Here is a 20,578-nt window from a genome sequence, read left to right as displayed (position 1 = left end):
GGTCCAACTGCAGAGCAAAAGGATTCCCCCTCCCTGGTTCTTTTCTGGAGGTCACTGCAAGGAGAAAGGTGTTTTACACAGACAAACAGCTGACTAATTCAGGGCATTTGACTACAGTAAATCAGCTGCAGAAAGTGCTAAAAATGAGGGAGAGCCAAGGGGGCAAGAGCTTCCTGGACAAGAGACATTCTTGCTCTGACCAGAAAGTCATGTTATGTATAGGCTGGGAAGAAGTAGTCCAATAACTGGTCACATCAAGGGGTTTGAAATTATCTGTACATATTCATGGGTGTGTTGCAAAAGCTGCTGAAGACACCTTAAGAGAGAGCCCTGCTCTGTGAATGGCAGAAGCCCAAACCAGCCAAGCAAAGTAAGTGACTCCTGGCCTGATCACAGGGTGATGACAGCACTGTGAGCACAAAGGCAGCAGCACCTGCTGCATTTACAGAATGTGGCTGACTGCCAGCACATCCAAAGCAGAAGAATGGCTTGACTCCCTTGCAGCAAAGACAACAGAAATACCAAACCACCATCACCAGTAGCAAAATACAAAAAAACCCCAAAACCAGACAAAAACTAAACAAAAACCAAGTGTGCAAGGAATGAGGAGCACATGGGAGGTATCAAAGATGATCCCAGGAGTAGTGTAAAAGACTACAGGTTGCTCCCAGCATTAGAATAACTCTTCACTACTGACATCCTGGGTGCAACTAGCCCAGGAATCTTTTAACAGAGGAAAGTTAAGGTGAAATCAGCATGACGTATTATCCCACTCAAAACATTTCCAGTCCAGGGGGCAGCCTAGAAATGTATGCTGTGGTTGTACTAGTAGTAATTAGAAGGCTGCCTAAACTTGTGATTATTTATATTTGCAGCTCTGCCTGCTCAGATAATAAGAGCAATCAGGGTACCAGTTGATTGTTGGAGGAACCGGGGAGGAATATTAATCGCAGACCCTCTGTTCCCGCATAGCACAGTTGGTGAGGTGCATCACTGCAGGCAGCTCAGCTCTCCCAAGATTGTCAGCACCATAGTATTGAATTAGATACACTGTGATCTGATGCGTGATGACAAATCTCATGTTGCACAATTCACTCAAAGTATGTGGGTATCTGGTATAAATATACACCTTGTCATCTGTTACAGTGCTTAGGAAACCTGATTGCCTTTCTGCTCAGCCTAGCATGGAAGGCTGTAGCTGGCAGCCTTCCTATGTTCCACCCCCTCTCAGGCTTCTCATGTGAACCAGGTTAGCCAGAGACCAGAGGGGTCAATCCATAGCAGATGCCTCAAGGCAAATAGAGAAAGCATGCTCCTCAGCAGAGATTTATGAGAAGCCAAGATGCTTCAACTGATCTCTCAGGCTAATTTCAGTATCAGAGTTTGCATGACAGAACTGGATCTATCTAAGGGAAGAGGCAGTGCTGTGGAGCTCTGTCCTGTGAATGTGGTAACTCTCATACAGATGACCTGAAGAGCATAACACAGTCAGAGGTGCTAAGAAGAGGGTTTTGGGGATGCTCCTGCCTCTGTCAACCTTCCAGATAAGTGTATAGGTGGACAGAAGACTAGCTTTTGGAGTTCACAGATGGATGGGACTTTTTATGCAGAGTTTTGTGGAGCATCATAGATTATTTCTTTCTCTGGAAGAAACTACCAGAATAAAAGGTTCACTTCATTGATGCGCTCATTGCAGGACTTTTTGGGCCTTGCTCTGATGAAAACATGGAGCTGGAGTAGCTGAGCTGTAATTTGGTGAGTAAGAGCACTTCCTAGGGCTTTGGGAGGATGGGGGAATGTACAGTTGTGAGAGACAGAAGTATCAGCTGAATGAGGCACTGTCTTGTTATCAGAACCCAGAAACCATAAATGCACACGCCAGGGCTGTTTAGCCAAGAAAGCAAAGGGTGCTGCTGTGGGCATGGCCTGTGAGGGGTGGGGTCAGCATGTGGCAGAGGGGGGGCTGTGAAAGAGTGTGCTTCCACATGCTTCTCACACTGCAGCCATGGAACGTTTCCCCCATGCTCCTGGGGAATGCAGGGCTCCCTGGGAACTGCTGATAGCCCACGAGTCCTAATGGTGTCCCTGAAAGCTGAGTCTGGCTAGCGTTTTGGAGGTACATTTAGCAGCTCACAGGACTGGTTCCAAAGTTCTCACCATTTTCATTTACAGACTTGGAGAAGTAAAAGACAACCTCAACACAGCTTGTGCATATTTTTTAGGGGATTCTGTTTCTAAATGGCATTAGAAGCAGGAGATGCTCCATGTGCATCACACAGAGGATGATCCACTACGTGGTACAGCAAGCAGCTTTGTGGCAAAGAAACCAGAACCCTGGCCCTTTGCATCCTAGCTCTGGAAAGGACTTGCAGGCTCTGCAAGAGAGCCAGGGGTGAGGAGGGGATGCAGAGGTCAAAGGCAGAGATGAAGTACTCAGGATCACCCCTGGGTAGACTGTCAGTGATCAGATGCCATGAAGGAATGGGGCAGTAAAAGGAGTGGGATATCAAATTTAGGGACACGAGAGAGAATGAGATGGACAGGAAGAACAAACACTGTGGAAGATGAAGACCATCACCACATTGGTGGGCTGGGGAGGACAAGCAGTTTAGCGGGGAATTGTATGGAGTTTGGGACACCTGAGACCCACTGCAGTCTTCTACCAAGCAGTCAGACCTTCATCAGTCAGGGAGCTTGCTTCCCCAAGGCAGTACCACAGGCTCACGTTCACAGTTCTACCAAAAGCTGTGGTGTACTATCGTAAACCACCCAGCACCGATGGATCGACCCAGACATGCCCTCTCAGCCCACTGGTGGCTGAAGGCCCTGGTCCCCTGTGTTGTCACTAGAGGTCAGTGCAAGCCCAGCAAATGCCTCTGCTGAATTTATGTTTCTATGTGGCATGGGCATCCCCGGGCAGGGACAGTGCTGATTTATCACAGCATAATTCAGAAACGGAAGCATGCCCCAGCCCCACTCGGCAGCCCTCGGATGGGCTCCCTGCTAGCCTGTGGCATGTCATGAAAAAGAAAAATGCAGCATCTTGACCCACATAAGAGGTGACATCATGGGAGTGTTTCTTGCCAGTAAGAAACCTACAGGGCAAATGGAAATGGAGGAAGAAACTCTGTGGGGGAATCAGCAAAAATTTTGGAATCACCAAGCTGGAACAGGTGACCATGGCTCAATTCCCTTTGGCCACTGAAAGCTCTTTTGGCCTCAGAGAGGTAAATGGGTTTGCCCTTTTCTCCTACAGTTAATGCTAACCCCTCTGCTGCGTACAGGCAGAGAAACTGAGGCAAAGAAATAACATCGACCTGGGGGAAGCAGACTGGAAGCAGAGAATGGAGGTGATGGGATGGCCTGCAGATGAAAAGACTTCAGAGCTTTAGGACCTCCACAGTTCCTGCTTCAGGGGGGCACCATTTCTAGCTAACTCCCCTTCACCTCCGGTGAATCTTAAGAAAACAGGGTCTTTCTCAGTTTCGCAAAGAGCAAGCCTTAGGTTCCTAAAGACTGATTGCAGCACATCAATGGCTAAACCTGTATGAAGGCAACCGGCTTTCAGGGGTGTGCTTTTAATTCTGATGAGTTGCCAGTGAAATCTGTGCAAACTGCAGAGGCTCGGCAAGGTCCATCAGTTTAAGTGTCTCGTTTCAAACACCCAAGACAGAAAAATTGGACACAGGCATCCAGTAGAGACCTTGAAACCCTGCAACAGGGAGACAAAGAGAAGTCTCTTTTTTTTTTTTTTTTTTGCCATGTGTCTACCAGAAGATTTGCAATGACCTTGATGCAATAAGGGCAAAGTTTGTATTTGCAGTGCAGTAAATCCAGTGGTCCCTGTTGTATAACTGAGAAGCATGACTATAATACATATCACAGTGCCACTTAGGCCAACACACATGCTATAGATAAAAGTACTACTTGCTCAGAGAATCCACAATCAGGAAAATGAGCCCATTCTTAACTTTCTGCCAGTTTCAACTGTGTTGCACACATATCCAAATATCAGCAAAGCTTTTGTGCCATAGTAGAGTCAGATCTGTTTGGAATTCAAGTGGAAAACACTACATAGCCCTGCTTGTGTCATGCCAGATGGAGCTAAGAGAATAAATCTATGTCCCTATGTTGTAAATTTACGCTTTTCCCCAGAATCTCTGATTTGAGTGGGATTCAAGTAAAACGGAGCTCTTCTTTCATCATCTCACAGCTCTCTCTGTGAGACGGTGCAATGGATGGGAAGCCAAAGACTCTGAGCCCTTGTTTCTTCTCTCTTTCACTGTCTGGAATTCCTGTTTATAACAGCATTCTTCATATGCATGGATTTACCTCAGCTTTCACAGTTCCACATCACCTACTTTACAAAAATCGAAAGCATGGCTGCAAAGTCATGTCCAGCAGGTCTGGAAAGAGAGATTTCTAGTATGAGACAGAGAAATTATACTGCCTCTGCTTTCTGGGTCTATGAAAACCTTATGTCTGATGGTTTCCAACAAGTAAAACAAGGCTACTATGTAAATGCCAAGACATATGTAGACTATGTAGACTTTCAAGACAGCCAGACTAATAGGCACAAAATAGGCACCACTTGACATTATTTAATCAAAAGCACCCTTCTCCCAGTCTGATCCCCAGCCCTTCCAGGGGTGGGCTGACTCATACATGCCTTGTCACACCCCCACCACATTGCTTCCCTGGGGACTGCATTCCTCTTGCTTCCCGGTGCTGCCACCTTACAGAGCTCCCACTGGTGTTCAAAGGGCAAAAGTCCTGCTTTAATGCTCAAAGCCATCAGCAATTATCTTGCAACACGTTTGCCACTTTTCTCTGTCACATGTGCACTCTGAGCTCCCACCAGTGTTGAAAGCTTCCAACAGCCCTTGCCTTTTCAAAGAGCACTGCAGACAGCCATTTACACTTTAAATAGACATTAAAATGAAGCCACCTGCATGCCTTCCAGTTCCCGAACTGCAGAGCAGAGCAATGGATAATGGAAGTGTACCAACACTTCAACAGTTTCCACTAGCAACTGCTGCAGAATAGCTTGATACCAACTTCAAATATGGACAGGAAATGGCTTTTGATATCAAATGCTAAGTTTCCACCCCACAAGAGTCTCTAAAAATAAACATTTTGTTCCTACCCATCCTTGATTTGATACCGAATGGGTTGTGGAAAGGGAGCAACCTCTAGAAACAGAAATAATAATAGAGGTACAGTTTTAATTAACTGATCCTATATTCTTCTCCTTTCTATTGGACCCCCTGCCTCATTCAGCACACAGAAGTGCTCTGTGGATGAGGCTATCCTCGTTATTCACTCTTGTGGCCGTATTTATCTGCACGCCAGCAGAGCACTGCACAGCATACGGAACTCTGCTTCCCTTCTGGGCTTTTCAATTTGCCTCATTATTATCACCATCAAGCCATTCCCAAACTCAAAAGGACTTTTGTCTTCCAGTCACCCCTACAAAACCAAACTATTATCACAGATATTTTAGAAACAGGGGAATTGATTCATAGGCAGATCACAGCTAAAAATCAGCAATGCTGACCATTAATTCTGGCCACCACTGTGGCCTCTAGACACAAAATAGTTCATGGCCGCTGCTGAAAAATTGGGGGTGCGTGATGTCCTCAGCATCACATTCAGAGCTGACGGTAAAGGCAGAGAGAGAAGAGTGTATTTCTACAACCCACCATAATGTTCTCAATACAGCTGGATGTATTAGTCTTCTTGCCTGCATAAGGAGGTTGAAGGAAGATTGCATGCCTCTACTTAAGCCACCAGTCACCTCATGTCCAGATTCCCAATCTGGGGAACACTAGGAAACCTCTCACCAATGTAAATCCTCTGGTTGGGTAACACAAGAACACAAAGACAAATGTCAAAAGGATCAATTAATCTTAGGTACCTCTGTCAAGACACTAATAGCCCTTGTATAAAAATCTCTATGCACTCAAAGCACAGCTCCCATAGGTTTCAGCTGCAGTGAGTTCTGCAAAGCAGACCCCAAGGGCTGCCTTCAGCCCCTTCCCTTCCCTGCAGTAAGTCATGTCTGCACAGATCTGCTTTAAACAATTGAGCACAAGCTCTGCCTTGGCTAAGGACCAAGTGCTGCACATTTGCATCCCAACCTTACGCCTTCTTGAGCATTGAGCCCATCCAGATGGCAGGGTGTATTCGAGGCTTAATGATCTGCTTTCCCTCCCCTCAGTACGGGCACAATAAATCACTGGCAAATCTTCCTGATGGTCTTTTAGAGGGAAGACAGATCAAACACATACAGTGAGTTTCAAAATACCAAGACCTCAGGAAAATTATGGTCTGCAACATTGGTGCAGAGCATGGATTCAACTGGATGACTTAAAATGCCTGCAATTAAGCTTTTCTTGCCAATCCATCCTTCCCAAGTCCCCATGCCCTGCACTTTCTCCTTCACCAGGCAAAGATTTTGCCAGAGTTGGCTTGCTTGCTCCACTCTTGGTCACCACAGTTCCCTGCCTGCTTCAAAGAAACGATCTTTTAGCAACAAAATTCAGACCAAAACTTTTGGAACAATCTCAAGAAGAGAAGCTAGAGTCTCGTCTGTTTGAAGATCGGGCGCTGCTCACCACAGAGGCTGCTGGAGACCTGGCTTTCAGGGCAGAATTTTACACACCCAAGTCATGACCAGGAGATGTATGTGGTCATGACATGAGACCCAGATGCAATTTCTGCCTACAGAGCATGGTGCAGGACACGGGGATCTGTTTACAGGACCAGACCTTAAACACCAGAGAGAGATCCTAAGATATCATTACATGTGTCTGCATAAAAAGCTTTTCTATTTTGATGAGAGGGTGAAGTGGCACACACAAACTTAATCTCAGCAAATGGCCACAGCAGTCTGACTGCCCTCCACAACACCACACAGAAAGTTATGGCACATACAGGCATTCCTCTAAATTGTCCTGACAGCATTAAACAGACTTTATGTGGAGGTACCTCTGTGTCCAGCCTGGGGACCTCCACCTCATTCTCTTCACTAAGAAAAGGCTTTGCCCTTTGCAGTACTTACTGCCACTGATCTCTGACCTCTCCTAAAGCTGCTTCCACTCTGCCTGATGAGTGAGGTTCTGTGTTGAAGCACCATGTGCTCTTGTATTTAAAGATCAGTGAATTGTTTGGGATGCCAAAGCAGTAATTCAGTTTCACACCGAACTTTATTGTGACATTTCCTGGGTAATCAAATCTTTTTATCATCAAAAGACTGTTTTCCAGTGTGTAAAGTAGACTTTTAAGAAGAAATTCCCTGCTCTGGAGTTCACTGTGTTTCTGGCCACTTAAACTGGATCTGACAAATTGTTTGTATGCCTTAAGATAACCATCTTAAGTTATCTTAAGGTAACTACTTGTTATTTACTACTTGCATGGTAGTAAGCATGTAGTACATGTAGTATATGTAGTATACTCCATAAAATATAGATTTATCCACATGTGCATTCAAACAAAAGGTCAATGCTATTTCTCAAAGAATATGGAAGCAAAGGCAAGGGGCCAGTGAAATAATTTTCAGCTTTTAAGTGACAGACAATGGAAGTGATCCAGTCTTGCATCTCCTAATCTACTGGCAGATTGGCCGGGATTTGGATGCTAACGAAGAGATTCAGTACATGGGCCTGGTTTCAATTAATAAGCATGTGTCCATATGGCTCTGCGTGTGTATGTGTTCATACTGAGTGTTCTTTCCTGTTAATGGGTGTTGCGTAAGTACAAGCATGCATGTGTGTGCCCGTGAAGAGAGGTTCAGAGCTAATTTAAAAATGCCTAGCAGCACCGGCAAAATTCAGTGTTGACAACCAGAATGAAAGGTTTCTTCCGTGGCAGGAGGTCAGACCCACATGGCAGCAGTGACCGCATCAAACATGGTATGCTGGCCACGCAGGATCTGCCACTCTGTTGGGGCAGAGTGGCCACGGCTGATACTGGGACAAACCTCAGGCAGGGAAACAGAAGGACCAAATACAACCAAACCTGCTCCTGGCAGACACACCAGCCAGGCTGACCTGCTCTGTCTGCCATGCAAGGAGGCTGAGACTCACAGTGCCTACTGCTTTAAGTGGATGGTACCAGTCTCTCCTCGCAGTGACAGATCCTGCTGTTCTTCTACCCTGGACAGCCTGACTCCCAAGGAAATGTCCTGCTCTACCCCTGCCTGCAGCCAGCCCACCTGCATGCGTGTCAGGCCACACACATGCTTCAGATTTGTCAGCAAAGCACACGTCCATGTGTCTTGTCCACAGCACTTGCTCCTCCTTTATCTTTTTTTCAAAAAACACTGTAGTTGTCAGATCAGTAGCTGTCGACGGGTAGAAGGAGGAAGAGGCAAATGAGATAAAATACTTTGTACATGATAGGAAATTCATACCCAGCAATTTTAAAACTATTTGTGCATCCTTAAGCTTAATTTAATTCATCTCCCCCATACCATCTCAGTTTCTTAAGTTAGAATTGTTTCTGCAAATGACAGGCTAATTCAAAATTATGATTAACTACTGAGGTTGATGGTGACCATACAGGACCACAGACTCTCTTATTTTAGGGTTATCTTGACTTTTCAGCTCTACATTTCTTTCCCAAGATGCATTGTTCTAGCTAATGCTTACTTTAAGCTGGCACACATTCATACCTGTTACTATCAGTGCTTTAAGTACTCCTTCAAGCCCTTACCTCATTTTATTTCCAACAGCCACATGCACAGGGCTCAGGACCTGACAGTCCTGGCTTATCTGTGGATTCTAAAGAGCAAGACAGTAGCCTGATATCACCAGCTATTTTGGAAAGAGGATATTAGGACAAGATATTCCACAGGATCCAGCTGATTTCAGGGATGGCTCAACTGCTTGGAAACAAACCTGGGCCCAGAGATGCTAACCAGCTGTGGTTAGCTATGTGCAAGATGTTCATCCTTGCCCTGCCAAACCCTGGCAGCAGTGCAGCCATTGACTAGCCCACTTTTAATCCTAACCCTCTCTGCAGTAGATTTAACCAGTTTTGTAGCACCAGTTTTTAGCACTACGCATAAGCCATTTACTCCTGCCAATGCCAGCCCTTCTCCATCCTGGATGCAGCTGCAGTATGAGCACTTCAGCATGTGCTGCTCAAAACCATAGCCTTAGCTGTCACTCATCCTGCATCTGCAGCACATCAAACCATTTTAGACCTTTTATAAGTGGAGACATTCTCCACCTTCTACACTGAACGATTATTTTGGTGCCTTCTTCCAATGCAGAGATGATCCCCTGTGACAAACAGCAATGAAAGCCACAAAGGAATCCACAACCAAATGCTTACTCCAGATTTTTTTTTTTTACACAAGCACTTGCAAGTATCTGAGTGCCTCAGAAATACTCTCTGCACTTTGCGTTAATTTTCCTGCCCAACTCCACGCCCACTTCATTTCCCCACATTTAAATATACCTTGTATTATTATTTTCCCCTCACAATAACTCTAATTGTATAATTCACCTCTCAACCCCCAACCAGTGCTCAAACACAGCTTTAAGGGTTTTCATAAATCACAGTCTAGAGTATCCTGCAGTGCAATGACAGAGCTAAGTACGAACATAAGCTTTTCAGGGAACTGGTGTCTGAGAATGGGTCTACCCTGCCACAACACAACCCCCAGAAGCATTTTTGAGGCCAAGCCTCAACACCACGACCTTCACTGGACTGAAGAGCCTACTCTGAGGACTCCCAACTGCAAGTAATGAAAAGTAAGGGTTCTCAAGGGTCTCAGAGCCTTCTAGGACCCACAGGGTACATGTAGTCCAATTGACTCAAGCATCAAGCACTGCCTGGAGCCTCTCAATCTACCAACAAGTCTTCCAGAGGCAGCATCTCCATTTTCTCAGCCTCGCTGCAATACCTGGGAGCCCCTGTGCATAATGAGACTCTTCAAGCCCTCACAGTACAAGCAAGTCACCCAGTTGTCTCCTCTGTGAGAGCATGGTGCCTTGAGGGAAAGCAGTCAGCAAAGACCTCAAGACAGCTTGGCAAAGGGGCAACTGCCCACTCCTTCTGTGCAGTCGTCTTCTTCCACACTGTGAGTCACACTGGTGAGGAAGCTGCTGACAGGATGGGTTAATTCACCTATATGGATGAAGGTGACCAATGCCTATCTCCTCCCCAGGCAATCTGCAAGTGATCAAGAAAAGTGTCTTCAAGAGGAGCACTTTTCTCAGAGGGAAGGGACTTGGGAGGCTCCCAGGAGGGAGACTATTTCAGTGGTTGTGGGAGGTCATGGGGCTGAATGGAGAGAAGCCTACCAAGGGAGAAAAGGGCAGGAAAATAGTAGATGCTCAGCCACTCACTCTGCAAGAGAAAACTGGTGTCTGCCCACTGCCTTTCAACAGGAGAACATTGACAGCTCAAGGAGACCTCCATGAGCAAAAACCACATCACATGCTCCTGAGATCCCAGCTCTGCTCAGGAGTAGTCCAGGCAGTGCACAGCCAGCGACATGAGACATGTTGGCCAAGAAGATAGGAGCAGAGGGTTAGGATCTAGGACAAGTGAAGTGAGAAATACCGAGAGGTATCTCAGAGCAGCAAAGCCAGGAATAAGACTGGGGACCAGACCTGAGGAATGGCAAGAGGATTGGAGTGTTTTGTGGATGGGGTTAAATTCCAACACTCATTTATTTTAAAAGCCTTTTTATTTCCTTTTGATGATGGGATTCAATTACATGCCAAAATTAATATGCTAGGACAAGAGACAACAGATGGATACCAACCAGGACGGGAATAAGAAGAGACAAAGAAGCAATTCTGGTCACTCTGACAGATCATGAACTCAGCAGCCTCCTACCCACCCATATCCATTCATGGACACATCAAACTTTGTCCTCAGACTCTGGTTTTACTATTTCTAAGAGAATTTATTTCCTTGGTTTTTTTCCTCATCAGCATTTTTACTGTGTATTTACTCCAGATCTGTTAAGGACCAATTGCCCAAGGCCTCATGACTGCCAGGAAAGAGGAAGGAAGTTTTGTAGATGAACCAAGGGAGAGGTCAGAAAACCAGCTCAGAATTCATAAATAGCTGTGCTCCTGTATCCACAGCAGCCCACTCATGGCATGCCAGGCGTGCAGCCTGACCTGCAAGTAAATGGGGAATCCACGTGGCATCTAACACATCCACAGCTGATTTGAAGCTATAAATTTTCAAGTTCCAGCCTGACACAATGCTGGGACTTATCAGGAAAAAAAAAAATAGCAAGCAATTCTTCCACCCTGGTGATTCATTCTTCTGTGTCTCAGACATCACAGAGATGAAGCCAACCGTACCTTTTCAAGCATTGTTTCCCTCAATTAAATAGAAACCTAGGCACCCACAGCAATGTCTGCTATCCTTTACAAAAGAGCTAACCACAGTAAATGCAAGTTTTCATCCTTGTAACATCTCTGAGTCCAATGCCAAGCATGTGATGGATTTAACTGGAGAGCATGAGGGACTTCAGGTCTGAAAAATAGAAATCATTTAACTGCATTGAAATCATTATCTTTATGGAAAGTAATGCAAGCTGATAATTTTGGTAAGGATGACAAATTCACTTCTTCCAGTGTAATTCATCCTAGGGAACCTGAGTGTACTTTCTGGATGCCAAACAGCAGCTACTATTAAATTTTTGCAAATGCCTTGACAAGCAATTAAAGTTATCAGAGCTCTTAGGTATTTCTTCCTCTAAGAGTATGAAATAACCCAAACATGTGGTATCATCAGTAACTTGCAAAGAGGGCAAGTACCCTCAGAAGAGAAAACTGTGATGCACCTCCACTTGAAACAGCACTCTACCTTCAAGTTTTAATGTGAAACCCAGGCACTAATAAAGCCATCCACTCATTTTGCCTCAAATTTCAGTGGGACCAGGATATCAAGAAAGACATAACAGAAACTGAACTAGGAACAGAGGAGCAAAAACCTAGAGGAGTAAAGAGACTGAGGCATAAAGAAAAATAATAATGATTGTCTTTGCTTAGTTTTGAGAGGTAATAAATAAGTGAGGGCTGCAATAGATAAATATTAAAGGAAGTTGAAGGCAAAATTATTGCCTTGTGCAGGAAATGGAAGGGGATTCAATTATGATAGGGGTAGGTACAGCGAAATGTTTTCCACATGGCATCTAAATAATTTGTGGAATTTCTTGTTGGAAGATGTCATTCAGGCTAAGAATTTAGCAAAATATAGAACAGGATTCATGCATCTTGTAATGGATGGGAATTTTTAGGAGCTTTGTGTGTATTGCAGGGTATAAAAACCAGATTCCAAGTGGCAGGGATTAAGCAGAAATATCCCTCCAGGAAGGTTATCCTTGAACAATGTCTTTTGGGATGCTCCCATTTCCCCTGAATTGCTACACACAAGCCAGAGGTAGCTTACCTCACCCTGATCTCATCTAGAGGATAATTCAAGAGAAGTGTTATCACAGCTGAATGCAGGAATTGCATGCTATTTAATCCGAGCCCATTGGAAATGCCTGGCAGCATCTCAGGCTTCACTGTTAGGAGATCAATTATTACATCAATAAAAGGAATTAAAAGCTTTGTCAGAAAACCATCATAAGTGTGACTGCCCTAAAACATACACAGGCCAAATCCTCTGTTGTTGCTCAGCTGGAAGAGGGCCCTCCCCCCACCCCTGCCCCAGTTTCATGCAGCAGAAGGAGGGAAGCAGATTACAAAGAGCAATTCCTCGCTGTACCCCAGGTGAAAGCAGCACTTTCCCCCAGTTCCAGATATGTCAGTCGAAAAGTTCCTCCTGGGCTGATTTGCAATGACCTACAGAGACACATATGTGAATGCAGTTAAGTGGTGACCTCAGTGTCACACACTAAGAGCAGCAGTCGCAGCATAATGGCTTAAGGCCATAGCACAGTTTATTGAACACAGAGAGGCTCTGCCTGCCTGGTGGGAGCCGTGCTGGCAGCACTACAGTTGTTCCAGCAGCCCTTGGTCCTGCAGCAGCTGGGAGAGCAGAGCTAAGGGTGACAGAGATCACTTTGAAGATAGGTACCCAGCTTTTCTCATCAGTGTGGGAAAATGAGATCGTGCCTGGCTATAGGGGAAGAGAGGGACGGAAAGGAGCTTTTTTCATGAGTTGGATCCTGAAGTTTTGATTCATGGGAAAGGAACATACATTCTGGGGATGAGGCTACTATCTCCAAATATAAGGCAATTTGCCTTTGGGATGCAATTTACAGTACTTCTGCAGACTCCAGTTGAAAAACTCAGTGGCACACTAGCCCCTAATTCCAGACAACAGTGCTAGAGGACTTGCACAAGCCTCTTCTGCATCTCATAAATTAGCACAGATCATCTCAGTTGCTGCAAATTGCTTAACTCAGTGCACTCAGCTCCGATAGGAGTCTGTAGTGCTTCACTAGCCTTGTTCCTCCCCCTCCTTGCCTGCCTCTCTCACATGTGCATGCTCACGCTGAGGAGAACAAGTTTCCATCTCTGAGTGAAAGGTGACATCTCTTCTCTTCAGGAGGGTTTTCAGCAAGCTGGCAATTTAATCTAGGCTGTCAGAGTTCTCCTGCCATCCAATGGCTTGACTTGGCTACCTACGGCTCTGTAGTGCTTCAAAGTCCTTTGTTCTGCAGGGATTTGATTTTTATTCTCTCTGAGACTGGAAAAGAAAAAACCTTTTTTTAGCATATATCAGGGGCTGGTTTAGGAGACTAAAACAATGCAAGGCCATCAGTTCAAACCAAGCCATATCATTGTGAAAATGCTAATGAGCCTGTGATAGGAAGGGAACTCTCCTGATACAAATTATTGGATCACAGAAGGGCCATCAAGTCCATCAACTTTGCACTATGTCACAGACAGGATCCTAATGTCATCTACTGTATCACCCATACCTCTCAACCAAAGCTAGATCAGGCCCAGATCTGCTTGCCTTGCAATATCATGCTATCATCAAATTGATTAACTATTCAATTGTCTCAGCAGCCTGGCAGGGCAGATAATGACTATTATTGCTGTTCAATGCAGGAGAGAAATTGTGACTGAGAAATCACTTAGATAACAATCAAGACAGTGATCTGAGAACAGCCTGGCTCCCAGGTGTCCTCCTAACCCCTATAGCTTTCACTTAGCAACAAAATGAAGACTCAGCCCATGTTATAAGGAAATTTATACAAACTATCTGCCAGAGTGAAATTTCATAAATGACCACAATATTTCTTTTACCCACTTATGTGCAAATTGACAGCATTTCAGTAATCAGATTGGGGTGGTGCCCGTCCAGAAAGCAAGCAATCCAAATCTGCTGCAGTTCTCAACACGATGACAGGAACATCAGGTTGACCCCAAGTCCGCAGCAAGTTCTCCTCTCTAGCTGCTCCTTGGCTGGCCTTGGACACATGGCATCATTCATATTCCATCCTGCAAGGAGCTCACTGCCAGCACCCCAAAGGGACTGCATGGTCACCTTGCCACCAAAGATAAGAAGGTCTAAGTTTATTTGAACCTCCTGGGAAGAGGTTTTTAAGATCCCCTGGGTATGTATGCGCATGAACACACACACACACTAAAGCTTACTGCGTGTTCAATACCAAAAAGATCACATATGCCCTCTCAAGCAGTATTTGCTCTTTTCCCCCTTGTAAGTCAGACTTTCTTTCCTTCCAAGCTGACTCTTGCCTCTCCCTCACAAGAGACAGCTGCCTCCTTCCCCAGCTGGGAAAAAAGGAACTCGTTGTTTCCTTCTGGATTTCCACTGCTTGTTGTCTTTCACTGTCCAGTCCAGCCCATGAATCACAGCCCCACTCATTCAGAAGAAGATAGTTTCTTCCAGGTTTCTGGGATGTGCTGGGAACCCAGAGATGAGAGATCCTGCATGACAGACATCTTGAGAGGAGTGTTTACATCATAATTGTCTGTAGTCAATGATTTCTTAAAGTAGAGCAGCTCCTGTTCTCCAGATGGATCTGCAGAGATGATATCCATTGTGTCTTTTAGACTGTGGTTGTGTCAAAGTCTGACAACAGCATGAAAAAGGTTTGGTTTTCAGATGCAAAAAGAGAGGTCCTCCATAACTTGATATTACAAGGATCAGCACACCAGGAGAGCAAGATGTGAGTCTAACCCAGGGGAACTGACTTCTGATTGTGACATCTTTCAGAAGCATGACACCAGAAGAGATGTCCCTCTGGTCTAACCAAGCACAGCCAATTTTTTTGTTCTTAAGAGTCTGAAGAAACCAGACAGGCAGTGGTGCTGCTACAGCTAAAGTGCTTAAGAAGAAAAGGCTGAAGGAAAGGTAGCATCTAGAAAATGCAGCAGAACTGCATGGCTCTTCATGTATCCTTCCTCTCCCCTTTCACCACTTCCCCTGTTCTACTCCAGAGACTCAGCCACCCTTGGAGAGCTGTTAAAATTTGCTTCCGAGATGGAGGTTTAAAAGGAAGCCCTTTGGCAAAGTAAATGTTTCGGTACTTGATAACTTGAAATTAATTCTAACTCAAAAACACTCCCTGGATTTTCTTTAAATGCACAGCAAAAGCTTCCATCAGTTTCCATTGCCTGCAGAGTAAATATGGCACTTCTCAGGCCAAGCCAATTTTCCAAGTAAACATTACTGGGCAACTGAACAATACCATCCTTAATAGAAAGAACTGATGAAAATGCGTGGGAAAACTATTCTTAAAATGTTACACCAACATTTGCAAAACTCCCCCTTAAAAACACACACACACAAAATGAGTCTTACAAATGGCCATATGCATTTGGATAAAAATCAGAAAATTTAAACAAAATGTTCAGTGACCACCAGAGGGCTTTGTATATATGTGATAAATGACCAGCTGAAATTGACTCCTTAATTCATACCAAAATGACTGTGTATGCTGAATACCAGGCAAGTCTCCCCATTCATTGCATTTCCTCCTGTGCAACTAAGCAAGCAAACAAACAAACAAACAAACAGATGAAAAAACTGTTCTCAATGGTTTTCCTTGGAGAAAATGCCCATGAACACTGCCCTGGTAGTACGGCTGCTGCCTCCATGCCTTCACAGTCAGGACAAGCCACCTCATCATCACAGACCGAATATCAGAAAACAAGACGCTTTAGAAAACATTAAGGGGTGGAGGGTGGAGTAGGGGGAGAATAAAGCAAATAAAGAGAAAAGAGAATGCTTCCTTGGGAGAGCATCGGTTACGCAATATGCGCAGCATCTGTCAACAATTCCCAAGGGTGCTGTATGTAGACACACCCATTCACCAGGGGGCTGGGGGGTGATTGTGATCACAGATGCTCTGAATCTGGGTAAAGACATAGGTCATAGAATCATGGAACCATTTAGGTTGGAAAAAAACCTCAAGATCTTTCTCCAGCACGGCAGCATTTAGACCCCTTGCTGAATGCCAGCAGCAATAATCTCAATGCATAGCATACAGTTCCACCGGAGACAGTGGAACTGGGCTGCTTTCAGCAGGACCAACAGAAATAGCTCTTTTCCAAACCCAGGGGACACCTGCACTTTGCTGAAGCAGGTAATGTTGTTTGGGCTGGTTTGGAGTAGCTTTTATTTGACTCTTGCATCTTCCAAGGATACAAATTCACCCCCTGAAAAGCCCAAGGGATGTGTAACTAAATCAACTAATCTGGAGAAACAGAGAGTTATGCAGTACTACATGCTGCTTGGGAACCATACAAGGATCAATGAGATGCTCCTAAGGGATTATGTCTTTTACCTCTCAGTGATTCTGACACTCACCTTAGAGAGGTGGCATCTAATCTTTAAAATGCTGACAACTGAGGTGTCAGGGTGAAACTCAGCCACATGCTGAACAGCAAAAAACCTTACTGGTGCACATCCTACCAGCCGCTATGACTGAGGATGGTGAAGAGAGAACAAAACCACCATGGGAATGGCCACTAACCAGGAGCCTCTACATTATCTGATTAGTGAATGCTTAATGCTGTGCTTTCTCCCAACTTTTCCAACCAGAGCCATGCCCCTGTATCAGCTGGTAAGTGCCAAATGTGGAGAAGACACAGAGAAAGGGGAGCAGTTTGCATTATCATATTACCTTAGGCACACATATTTTTCTGAATCTGATTTGTATCTAAATTACAGGTGCTGAGCCTAAGATGTCCAGCAGTCCAGAGAAGGTGAGATTATTCAGCCACCATTCATGTGAATTGACTCCACTCTGTCTCAGTTACTACAAACTGTAGTACACTCATCTAGGAATCTTGTCAGAACCCAGCACTGGGTAAAGTTAAGGTACATACACTGCTACAAGTCTATAACCTGTGGGGCTGCATGAATCAGCAGCACAGAGGAGTCTTCCAGTTTGATCTGCTTCAAAGCAAGTGTCTACCTATACTTCCAAGAAAGGATCGAAGAGCCCACAAGGCAATAAACTCAGGAGGCATCTTGCATAGATAGCCAGCAGATTTCTATTCTTAGAATGATTCTAGCATGAAATGTTTCCCAGTTTGTCTTGCTGATAAAGGTAGTTCTTAAAACTGGACATGATGAAAGATGCCATCACAGAAAAAGTGTTACCTAGGATGCCCAAGGGGAGCACAATCAGTGCGTGTGAACACAGCATGTGTCACAGTGTATAAGCAAACAACAGCATTATGCTCATGAGCAATGTCTCATTGAGAAGCCAAGCAATATCTCCTGGAGTAGCCAAGCTTCAGTTATGCACACTCAAGGGGCATGGAGACTCAAGGGGTATGGAGCATACTGATGACTGCATTTACCAGTGAGGACTTTTTTGGAAATGTCCAAATGACATAAATATTTCATTTCCTTTCTCAAAAGCGAACTAGACCTGTGAGGTAACATTCATCACATTAATATTAGGTCCCTAATAATTAGGCATCTGGGCAAAACTACTCATTTGGGTTCCCTCTGTAGCAAAAAAGGGAGAAACAGAAACATCCAGAGGGCAATTCAGTGGGTCTGATCACAAAACAGACAAGAAGGGGGCAGTACTACTTGCTCTGTGCTCTGTGAGATGGAGGTATATCTCATTACAGCATGACCTCACTGAATCATGCTGTTGATTTATGTTTCTCTCCCTGACTGCAAAAGGACCCCAAATGACAAACTGTGCTTAAATGCTTAACTTTTCCATGAGTAAAGTTGAACGAGATGAATCCACCTTCCCTTTCTATCAGTGTGTTAAAATATTTCGCTATAAAAGAAACAGAAGCAGCTATTCTAGAAAAGAGGTTTCAAGAGATTCTAAGAAAAATCCTCCCTTTAGTGGTTTTGAAAATGAAATGAGAATAATAGATATTTCAACTGTTCTGGCATGAAAAGGTGTTAACAGTATGGCACTTTTAAAGAACTCTGAGATGACAAGACTGATTTTCCAGAAGTAATTCTTCAGTTTCATTTTTGAAAATTCCCTGCAGAGGAAAAATCAGAAATACTGCTTTTCATTCCCACTCACCAGGAAAGATGTCAAGAAGCCCCATCAACTTTGGTAAAGCCAGAGCTTCCAAGCCCCAGAAAACTAAAAGCCTACAGCCATCACTATCACAGCACAAAGGCAGCTCCTTAGGAGGAATTATTATGCAAGTCCACTGTTGAACTGGGCTGTTTGTTTACATATGAGACATGGCAGACACCTTGCAACAAGCAAAAAGAGCCAATGCTAACTAATTTACCCTAAGGAGGCAAGAGTAGTGGTCAGCAGGTTGAATTCAACCATGGAGGTCTCCAGGAAATCTCCAGGTACTGGAGATGCCACAAGCAATACTAGCAGAACAGAAACAGACATAGGATGACCATATGTCCAAGCAGAACCAGTCTGCAGCTCCTGAGTACTCCTGGGTGCACCTATCCATCTCCCATAAAATTCTTAGGAAATTTCTTGCTTTGTCTTCATTCTGTAGGGGGGAAAAAAAAAAAAAAGGCTTCTTGCTGGAAAAAGCAAATCTATAATTAAGGTAACTAGAAGAAGGAACAGCTTAAAGAATGGCTGCTTGAAAGACTAAGTGAAAAATGCCTCTCAGCAACAAGCAAGATTTACCCTGGAAGGAAGGGAAGAAACTTGTCCCTCTGGATGCTTTCCCTGCAGCCAAGGTTGCACAGAAAGGGGTTAAAGAAAACTTATCGTTCTGTATGTCAGGTACTGCCTCGGGGGCATGGCTGGGAGCTGGAGAGCAGAGGACAGGTGAAGGGGACAGCAGCACAATGCTCCTCTATTGCCGCGTGTCCTGACTCCCAACAACCCGATCTGAGGTCTGGGCTAGTCTGCCCTCATGCTCCTGACAGCGAGACAGACAAAGAGGCACCTAAAGGCAGTGCTTCAGTCGGTGTTGAAGTCCACTCCTGACAGCACCACCTCCTGTGTGCTAAGGTTTGGCTCTCTCTTCAGGGGGAAATACCCAGATTTTTGTTAAGAGTGTAACAAAATGACAGGAGAAAAGCCCTCCAACATCTCATATTATTGTAATGGGAGAAGAGACTGGTTATAGCTTCCTTTAGTCAGTTCTGGATTTTCTTGTGAATGACATTGGTTTTTAATGGGAAATGGATGCTTACATGACAATTCATACTCTTACCCTTCCACAACACATCCACGTGGATCCACTGTGCCACACGTCTCCAGTCTAAACCCACATTCCCTTCTACCCCTGTACAGGCATCACGGAGAATAAATGTGCCAGAAACATGAGGCCCCCTCCTTATGCCCTTTCAAAGGAGCATCTGACCTGAAGAGCCAAGGCTGAGGTTTCCTTTAAATATCCCTATTCCTATCAGTATCCAGAACCTCTCCAGTGTCATTGCTCAGTCCACCCTACAACACAGAGCAGCTGAATGTCCTTCAGAGGGGACACAAAGGATGTGTGAAAACACCTTCCTGGTTTCAACAGTTCAGCACCCGAGGTTTCTGCCTGTACCAAAGAGCCAACACTCCTCCCTTCTCTCTCTTCCACCTTCTTCCTAGAGAAAACCTCCATATGCTACTGCAAAGTTAGGACTGATACTGCATAGGAAGAAGAGTCAGAGGGACAGCACACATGGCCAAACTCAGGTGCTGCTTCACTCTTCTAACAGAGGATGGAAAAAGCCACTACAGAGCAGCCAGCATGGCCATGACAGGTGTCTTGCAGCACAGTCCCCATAGCACAGGTCCTGCTGCAGCACCCTGCTGGCTGGGACAGTGTCTCCAGCCCCTGCCAGCGGTGGTGACAACAGGTAGGAAACCACGACAGACTGCCATGTCCCCTCTCTGTCCCCATTCTCTCGTCCCTGAAATCCAACCTGGTGCATCCTGGGGGAAGCCCCATCTGCTTCTCATTCCAGACCATGTCATGTCATAATTATTCCTAATTATGCCTCATTTAGCTTGATAGGTACCAGATTGAGAAGGATGGCCTAGTGAGAGAGAGCATCTTGGACGGCCGCGGCGGCGAGGCGCAGCCGGGGGAAGTGGAAGCAGGAGCGACCGAAGGGCCAGGAGCGGCACCGCCGCGCCCGGCAGGGGGCGCCCGCCGGCCCGGTGAGCCCCGCGCGGCCCCTGCGGCGGCGGGAGGCGCGTGCGCCCGCCCCC

At 45.2% G+C, this 20,578-nt stretch overlaps 1 protein-coding gene and 1 long non-coding RNA gene across 2 annotated transcripts in view; one reads left to right on the top strand and one right to left on the bottom strand.

Annotated features, from left to right (window-relative positions):
* GSG1 (germ cell associated 1) overlaps positions 1-20,578 on the bottom strand; it is a 92,021-nt gene that overhangs the window by 54,726 nt on the left and 16,717 nt on the right. The window lies entirely within an intron of this gene.
* Positions 1,064-20,578, top strand: part of LOC121675258 — a 21,812-nt gene continuing 2,297 nt past the window's right edge. Inside the window, exons 1-3 of the long non-coding RNA XR_006020016.1 lie at positions 1,064-1,755; positions 17,134-17,168; positions 20,374-20,527. This is a non-coding gene — a long non-coding RNA (uncharacterized LOC121675258). The remainder of the gene's footprint in view (positions 1,756-17,133; positions 17,169-20,373; positions 20,528-20,578) is intronic.

The sequence above is a fragment of the Corvus kubaryi genome, unplaced genomic scaffold, assembly GCF_017639235.1.
Source record: "Corvus kubaryi isolate FWS band 111438036 unplaced genomic scaffold, C.kubaryi_AGA036_p1.0 74, whole genome shotgun sequence".
Taxonomy (NCBI): Eukaryota; Metazoa; Chordata; class Aves; order Passeriformes; family Corvidae; genus Corvus; species Corvus kubaryi.
The sequence above is the reverse complement of the archived record's forward strand: the minus strand, read 5'-3'. Positions and strand labels throughout refer to the sequence as shown.